Source organism: Agelaius tricolor, unplaced genomic scaffold, assembly GCF_023055355.1.
Source record: "Agelaius tricolor isolate 1412-34295 unplaced genomic scaffold, bAgeTri1.0.p SCAF_36, whole genome shotgun sequence".
NCBI lineage: Eukaryota > Metazoa > Chordata > Aves > Passeriformes > Icteridae > Agelaius > Agelaius tricolor.
The window spans coordinates 5,260,892-5,267,220 of NW_027269296.1; the positions used below are offsets into that span (position 1 = coordinate 5,260,892).

A 6,329-nucleotide genomic window follows, 5' to 3' on the forward strand; every position below is an offset into this window, starting at 1 on the left:
CCCAGGTGTACAAACAAAAAAGGCTTTGGAGCTGCTGCATAGTTCTTTTAACCACTTAAGAAAACCACTGAATTTATTTACTTGACTTTTTTATTCCCTTGTTTTTAAAACGATTTTTATCCATTTACCTGTTTCCCAACCACCAAACTCCAAAACACAAACCTGAGCAACAGCCCAGCATTTCAAACCTTAGCAGCAGCACTGCTTCAGCTCTAATCACATTGGCATTTAGTCTCCATTTGCCGTGGCCAGGATGTTTAGTGTTGCCGCATGCCAGCTCTGGATGCCCACCTCTACTGGCAGTCTCTCATGTGTCCACTGCCTGGCTTTGGTGACAACAGGGACAACCAGGCAGTGAGTGCAGACTCCCTGCTGTCCCCAGGAGCCAAGATCCTGGGAAATGCTCCACAGGGAAGGGGCTCTCAAGACCTGCAGGTTGACTAGAGGAGGCAGAGGCACCAGCCCAATGCAGGGACTTTGCCACAGCCCAGCCACCCAGAGACAGAAATAAGAGTGGCTCCAACTCAGAGGCTGCGGCTCCCCACAACCAGTTTTTCTCCACGGTGACAAAACAGGCAACCAGAATCACCAACTCTCCAGCTGAGGGTGTTGGAACATCCCGAGGTTGGAAGGAGCTGCTCTAGCCCCTCCATGAAGGCCCACGGTGTTTCTGCATTCTAGGGACCCCTGTGGAGGACATCCCACTGGCAGGTGCTACAGCAAGTACAGGAACTTGCCTCCGAGCACTGGTGAACTTCACTGCAAGGGGATCCTCAGGCTCCATGGTTCAGAGCAAGCCCAGCCTCACCCCATCCCAATGCAACTCAAACACTGGAGACACCACAAAGATTTGAAGTAATTGCATTTATTCAAACTCCTACCACACAGAGAGAATATTCCAAGCTGGAAGGGACCCACATGGATCACTGAGTCCAGCTCTTAAGCAAATGGCCTGTACAGGGATCAAACCCACCACCTTGGCATTACTGACTCTCTCCTCTAATCAAATATTTAATATCCAGACCTCCTCCTGAGAAAACTCCATGGAACACTGTTCTTCCATGTGGAGCATCTGAACTGCAGCTTCAGATACACCTGGAGCCAAACCAGCTCTACCTCCCTCCACTGCAGGTAAGTGGAGCCCAGAAGTGGATCATCCCACTTGGCAGAGCTCATAGCTCAGGAAGGAGCTAGGATCTGGCTCTGCAGAGCTCCCACTTCTGGAGGAGAAGGCTGGGAAAGAACAGTCTGGCACTGCAGCACCAAGTCCCTCGGGGATGGTTCACCCTCTGCTTAGACCTGAAAAAAGGGATAAAAAAGAATCCAGCTGAGGGATGGGCAGTCAGGCTCAGCACTGTGTGAGATTTCATCCACATTCCAGAACTCCTGGATGTCCCCTCCCTGCCCTGTGGTTTGGGCAGCTTATGCCTGGCCTCAGCCCCATATCCGCAGGACTCATCCAACAGTCTCCAGACTAAGGAATCATCATGGACCAGGCTGCACTGCCACTGATCTCACCCACACCCTGCACCAGAGAGCACAACTCTGGCCAGTGAAAAGCCTCAGAAACAAGGTTGATCATTCACACCTGCAAAGTCCAGGTGAAAAACTGGCCACTTCCAGCACAGCGAGCTTGAACTGTCCCCTGTCCTCCAGACCCACTCTGGATCACACAATCCCAGAATGGTTCGGGTTAGAAGGCACCTCAAAAGCTCACCCCATTCCACAGCCAGCCACGGGCAGGGATACTGTCCACCAGACAAGTCACATCCAACCTGGCCCTGGACACTTCAGGGAATGGGGCAGCCACAGCTACTCTAGGCAACCAGGGCCTTCTCACCCTCACAGCCAGAACTTCCTCCCAGTATCTAGTTTCCACTTACTGCCCATCCCAACACCAGGAGTTCTCCAGAGAACACTCACGTGCTCCACACTGCAGCTTCCTCACAACTCAGGTCCTACAGAAAGCAAGCTGAAGCCCTTGGGACAGGGCTCACAGGTTTTAATCTTTTTCCAGAGTTACTGCTGAAAAAATAGAGCCAGAGTTTAGTGCCTGAAGCCAAGGAGTCACTGTAAATCCACGGCTCAGATATTCCCAACAAATTCCAGCCTCCCAACCCTCATGGCATGTATGCCCCCTGTGCCCCATGTTTATCCCTTCTCCTGACCAGAAGTTTCCTTCCTAACTAGAATTCCCAAAATAGTGAGGCCAGTGCAGCCTGTCTTCCTAGTGGCCCCTCTCAGCACAGGAGACACCTGCAGAGAGCCCAAGACCAGCATGAATGTTACTCTTCCTCCTTTTTCGACCACAAGATCGGTATTCGGATCTGGTGGGAAAGGGATTTGGAGGGATGGGCTGTGGAGTTTCAACAAGGGTACTACCCTCTCACCTGGGTTTATCCATCAGATGGCTGAGCTCTGGAACACCCAGGACCCCTGGAAGACATCACAACATACCCCCAATATCAGCAGTAGGCTGCAGACTTTTGTGGACACACCTTTGACTCATTCCACCCTGGAACCCCAAGCAAGGAACAGCCCAATTCCCAAAAAATGTATTGGAGGGGTGAGTGACTGTCACAGGCAGAAGAGGCCCAGCAGTCAAAGACCTTCCCATTGCTCTGGCATGTTGTTGGAGACCTGCAGCTACTGCATGGAACCGCAGCTCTTGGATTAACATGCAGGTAAACAGAGTTTATCTGGTAAAGTCTGTGATTGAGTGATTGACTGGCTCTGGGATCAGGGTTGACACCCAGTTCTGCCTCTAGCGGGCCCTAGAGAGAGGAATTGCCCTTATCTCACCCATACATCGTCTGGATGGAGCAAGTACTAAGGGAGTTTGCAGGGCCCAGTCCCAAGGACAAGCCCCGTGGAGGATGCACAGCCTCGGAACAGCACATGCTGGCACTGCCCGAAAACAGAGGGGCAGGAAACGCTGCTGGTTCCTACTCTGGTCCAGGGAGGCCTTAAAACCAACCAATTCTCAGCCTCCCAAAAGAGGACTCCAGAACCAGGATCGCCCATCTCACCTGCCCAAAGCCGAGGCTGTCACGAGCCATCCCATGTCCCGGGATCACCTTCTACGCCAGGATGCTGCTGGGGAAGAAGAGAGCTTTAAGTAAATTGCGAGAGAAGTAAGTTAAAACTACAGAAAGATGGGATACATTCCTTCCCCCTCCCCCCACGCCGTGCATCAACTTGGACCCCAGGGGCAGGGATTTGAGGCAGCCGCCTCCTTCCAGCACCAGTAAGCCCCCCAGCCCATGGCGGGCCATGTACTTTCCCGAAATGTTGCCGGACAGTTACGAAGGCTCCAACTGAGCGGCGACCGTCGAGGAAAATGCCTTTGCTTTCGGCTCCTTTTTGACTGCATCTACCACAGCACCGACAGACGCAGCTTCGATAGGGCCGGGCGGCTCTTCCACCCGCGGCCGCCTGTCCCGGGACAGGGCATTAGCTCAGCCTCGGGGGCCCTAACTCACCCGGGGCCGGGCCCGGCCTGAGGAGGAGGGCGGGGGCAAAGGCCGCGCTGCCCTTCGCAGCCTTCGAGGCGCACCGAAGCGCCGCCGCCGGACGCGATGCCCACAGGGCGCCGATGCGGCGGAGCCGAGTGGCAGGAGAGCCCCAGAGACGAAGAATGGCGGTGGATGGTCCCCGATGGCCGCCACAGAACCACCCCAGCTCGCCGCCATGGCAGAAAGAGGCGGAAACCCAACCGCGGCCATTTTTTATAGCGCGGCAGCGCGGGCTCCGATTGGCTGCTGGTGCCGGGCTCTACCGCAGAGGCTTCTGGGAGTTGTAGGTAGCCCTGCCTACAGTCCCAACCGTCGCTCCCGCCTTTCCCCCTTCCGGCCTCCCACTCCACCCCATCCCAAAGCATAAACGAGACTCCCGAACAATCTGCTCTAGTGGCAGGTGTTCCTGCCCATGGCAGCGGGTGGAATGAGATGAGCTTTCAGTCTTCTCCCAACCCAAACTATTTCATGATCCCATGATTCACAACCCCCACTAGCACTGGGAGCAGCTGCACACCCCCACCCCACCTAAATGACTCTCCAGTCTGGGTGAGACAAGTACAATTTCTCTCTCCTTCTCCATGCAAGGTCCACACCAGAGGCTGCTCTTTGAAAAGCTGAAAGCAGCAGCTGCATTTCCCCTTCTCCTTCCTCCCTTTTGGAACGGGGTGGGGGAACACTCCACCCTCGGGGAATAGAAGGAAGGGTTCTTGGAAACAGAAGTATGTTTGCCAACACAATACCTCTGTAAGGCTCCTGGTTCATGATTCATAATTCGTAGAAAGTATTTAAAATGGCAGCGCCTGTCAATGGGCTGGAAGGAAGTGCTGGAACAGCTGCTGATGCTGAAGGCACAGCCATAGCAGGAAATCAGCTGGAAAGGCCTGAGAGTGCTACCTGCCCAAGTCCTGGAGAAAGGGCAAAATGGATGGTCATGTTTTAATCTGTTCTGAGCAAATGAACAGATGAAAAAATTCCCAATGTTCAGCCTTTTGAGCTGGTAATTCCATCAAACATGGCAGATCAGCAACAAAATAAACCCTCAGTCATTTAAGGCCAAGTCTGGGAACAAGCCCCAAACTTTGTGTGGCCAAACTCTCCCCAAGACAGCCCTTGCCAAAGCTGTCAGGGACAAGGTACAAGCTGCTCCCATTCTCCTCCTACATGGATCTCACAGCTGCTCTGCCAAGTCACAAGGCAATCCCTGGAGTCTCCTTGGCACAGCCACTGATACATGAGCCTAAAAATCATGTCAAATCCTAGGGCAGAGTAAAGCCTGGGAGATTACTCTGGAAAAAACATCAACCTTCCCCAGAAATTCAAACCTTGGCAAAGGCTGCTTGGGAAGAGACTCTTCCAAATGGTGAACTGTGAGAATCCCCAAAGAGCAGCAATGAAAAGTACTGGATGCCCAGCAGACCTCAGCCATGGATGGAGATCCAAGAGGGGCAGAGAAAAATCCCACTGCATGTCCATGGTCAGTGAAGCCCTGATGAAACCTCCCGAGAATCTCTCACCAGCCTCTTCCACAGCACAGAACAAAGAGCACATGCTGGAAGAGGCTGCAGTTCCCAGCACCTGACAGATGGGAGCAGACAATGCACAGAGATGTGAAAACTATCAGTAAGGAACAGCGGGTGTGCGTTAGTGATCCAGGTGGAGTTTTGTGCTTATGGCTCCCTGGAACACATCAAGGGGCTGAAGCAAGTCTTGGCCATGGTCAGCTCTCAATCTCTACCAATTGTGTTATCCACCATTGCTTTTTCCCTGGAAATTTTACAGCAGAGTCAGCATGATCTTTGAATGATAGAATCATGAGACATCCTGATTTGGAAGGGACTCACATGGATCATCAAATCCAACAGAACTGCACAGAACACCCCAAGAATCCCACCATGTGCCTGGGAAAAATGAGTGTGTGCTGAGCAGGACCCCAAACACCTACTTAAAAAACTGACTGCATTTGGAAAAAACATTTTGACTTGGAATAAGGAAGTCTTCTAAGGAAGAAAAAAAAAAAAAAAGAGATATTTTCTGAAAAAATGTTCTAACCAGGAAAAAAAGGAAAGTGAGCTCTGTCAGTGACATTTCCCGAAGCAGCTCTATCAGTTCCTGCTACTGCATTTCAAATTCACACCCCATCCTGCCACTGAATTAGTTTGATGGTTAAGCAATTCCCAAGTTAAACCCAGATATGGGTGTATCCAGTAAGCTTTATAAGATCACTGGAAGGTAGCAAGGCAGGAATGTAAAAATTTCTCTCAGATCTTGTTTAGCAAAAACTGAAGATTAACAAGCCAGTAATGAGATAGCCAGTACAGGAAGATTAGAGTCAAATATTTATTTCTGTTCCTCAAAAGAGATTTAGAGAAATTCCTAAGGGTGTTGTGTATGTCTCAGTATGTGGGATATGAACCTGTCTCCAGAAACGGATCCAAGTAACAGGAATTTTCTCTTGTCAGACTCACATGGAAAAAAAAAAAAATCACTGTCAGCCCCTTTCAGTCCTCTTATCATTTGCTAAAGAAATGCTTCCAGACTCCTCATCTCTTTGGAAGTGGGTCAGGATTGTCCCCAGGCCACCCCAATGTGTATTGTCAAGCTTTTAATTAAACACAGACTAATGGAAAGAGCCCTCCCTGCAGCCTCAGAGCTCAGCCTTTGGAAATCACCTCTCTGTGCACATGTTCCTCCAGCTCTGCTGAACATTCCCAGTCTGTGTAACTCAAATGAGTATCAGAGTCCCTACACTTTCATCTAAATTTGATGACCTCATCTTCATCAAAGAACACAATAAGAATATTTGAGTTGTTT

The 6,329-nt window shown here is 51.1% G+C and overlaps 1 long non-coding RNA gene and 3 other non-coding genes across 5 annotated transcripts; all 4 read right to left on the bottom strand.

Annotated features, from left to right (window-relative positions):
* Positions 1-849: 849 nt before the first annotated feature.
* On the bottom strand, positions 850-3,714 carry LOC139602990 (uncharacterized). Of its 2 annotated transcripts, none has more exons than XR_011683534.1 (5): positions 3,483-3,714; positions 3,030-3,096; positions 2,391-2,436; positions 1,924-2,025; positions 850-1,299 (listed from the first exon to the last, which is right to left on the bottom strand). It is a non-coding gene; the product is annotated as an uncharacterized lncRNA (long non-coding RNA). The 2 variants fall into 2 exon arrangements; XR_011683533.1 differs by having other exon boundaries at positions 3,030-3,093; positions 3,483-3,713.
* Positions 1,427-1,497, bottom strand: LOC139603110 (small nucleolar RNA SNORD99). Its single transcript, XR_011683578.1, has one exon. It is a non-coding gene; the product is annotated as a small nucleolar RNA SNORD99 (small nucleolar RNA).
* LOC139603114 (small nucleolar RNA SNORA44) lies at positions 2,554-2,684 on the bottom strand. The gene has a single exon (XR_011683581.1). It is a non-coding gene; the product is annotated as a small nucleolar RNA SNORA44 (small nucleolar RNA).
* LOC139603113 (small nucleolar RNA SNORA16B/SNORA16A family) lies at positions 3,272-3,414 on the bottom strand. The gene has a single exon (XR_011683580.1). It is a non-coding gene; the product is annotated as a small nucleolar RNA SNORA16B/SNORA16A family (small nucleolar RNA).
* Positions 3,715-6,329: the final 2,615 nt, after the last annotated feature.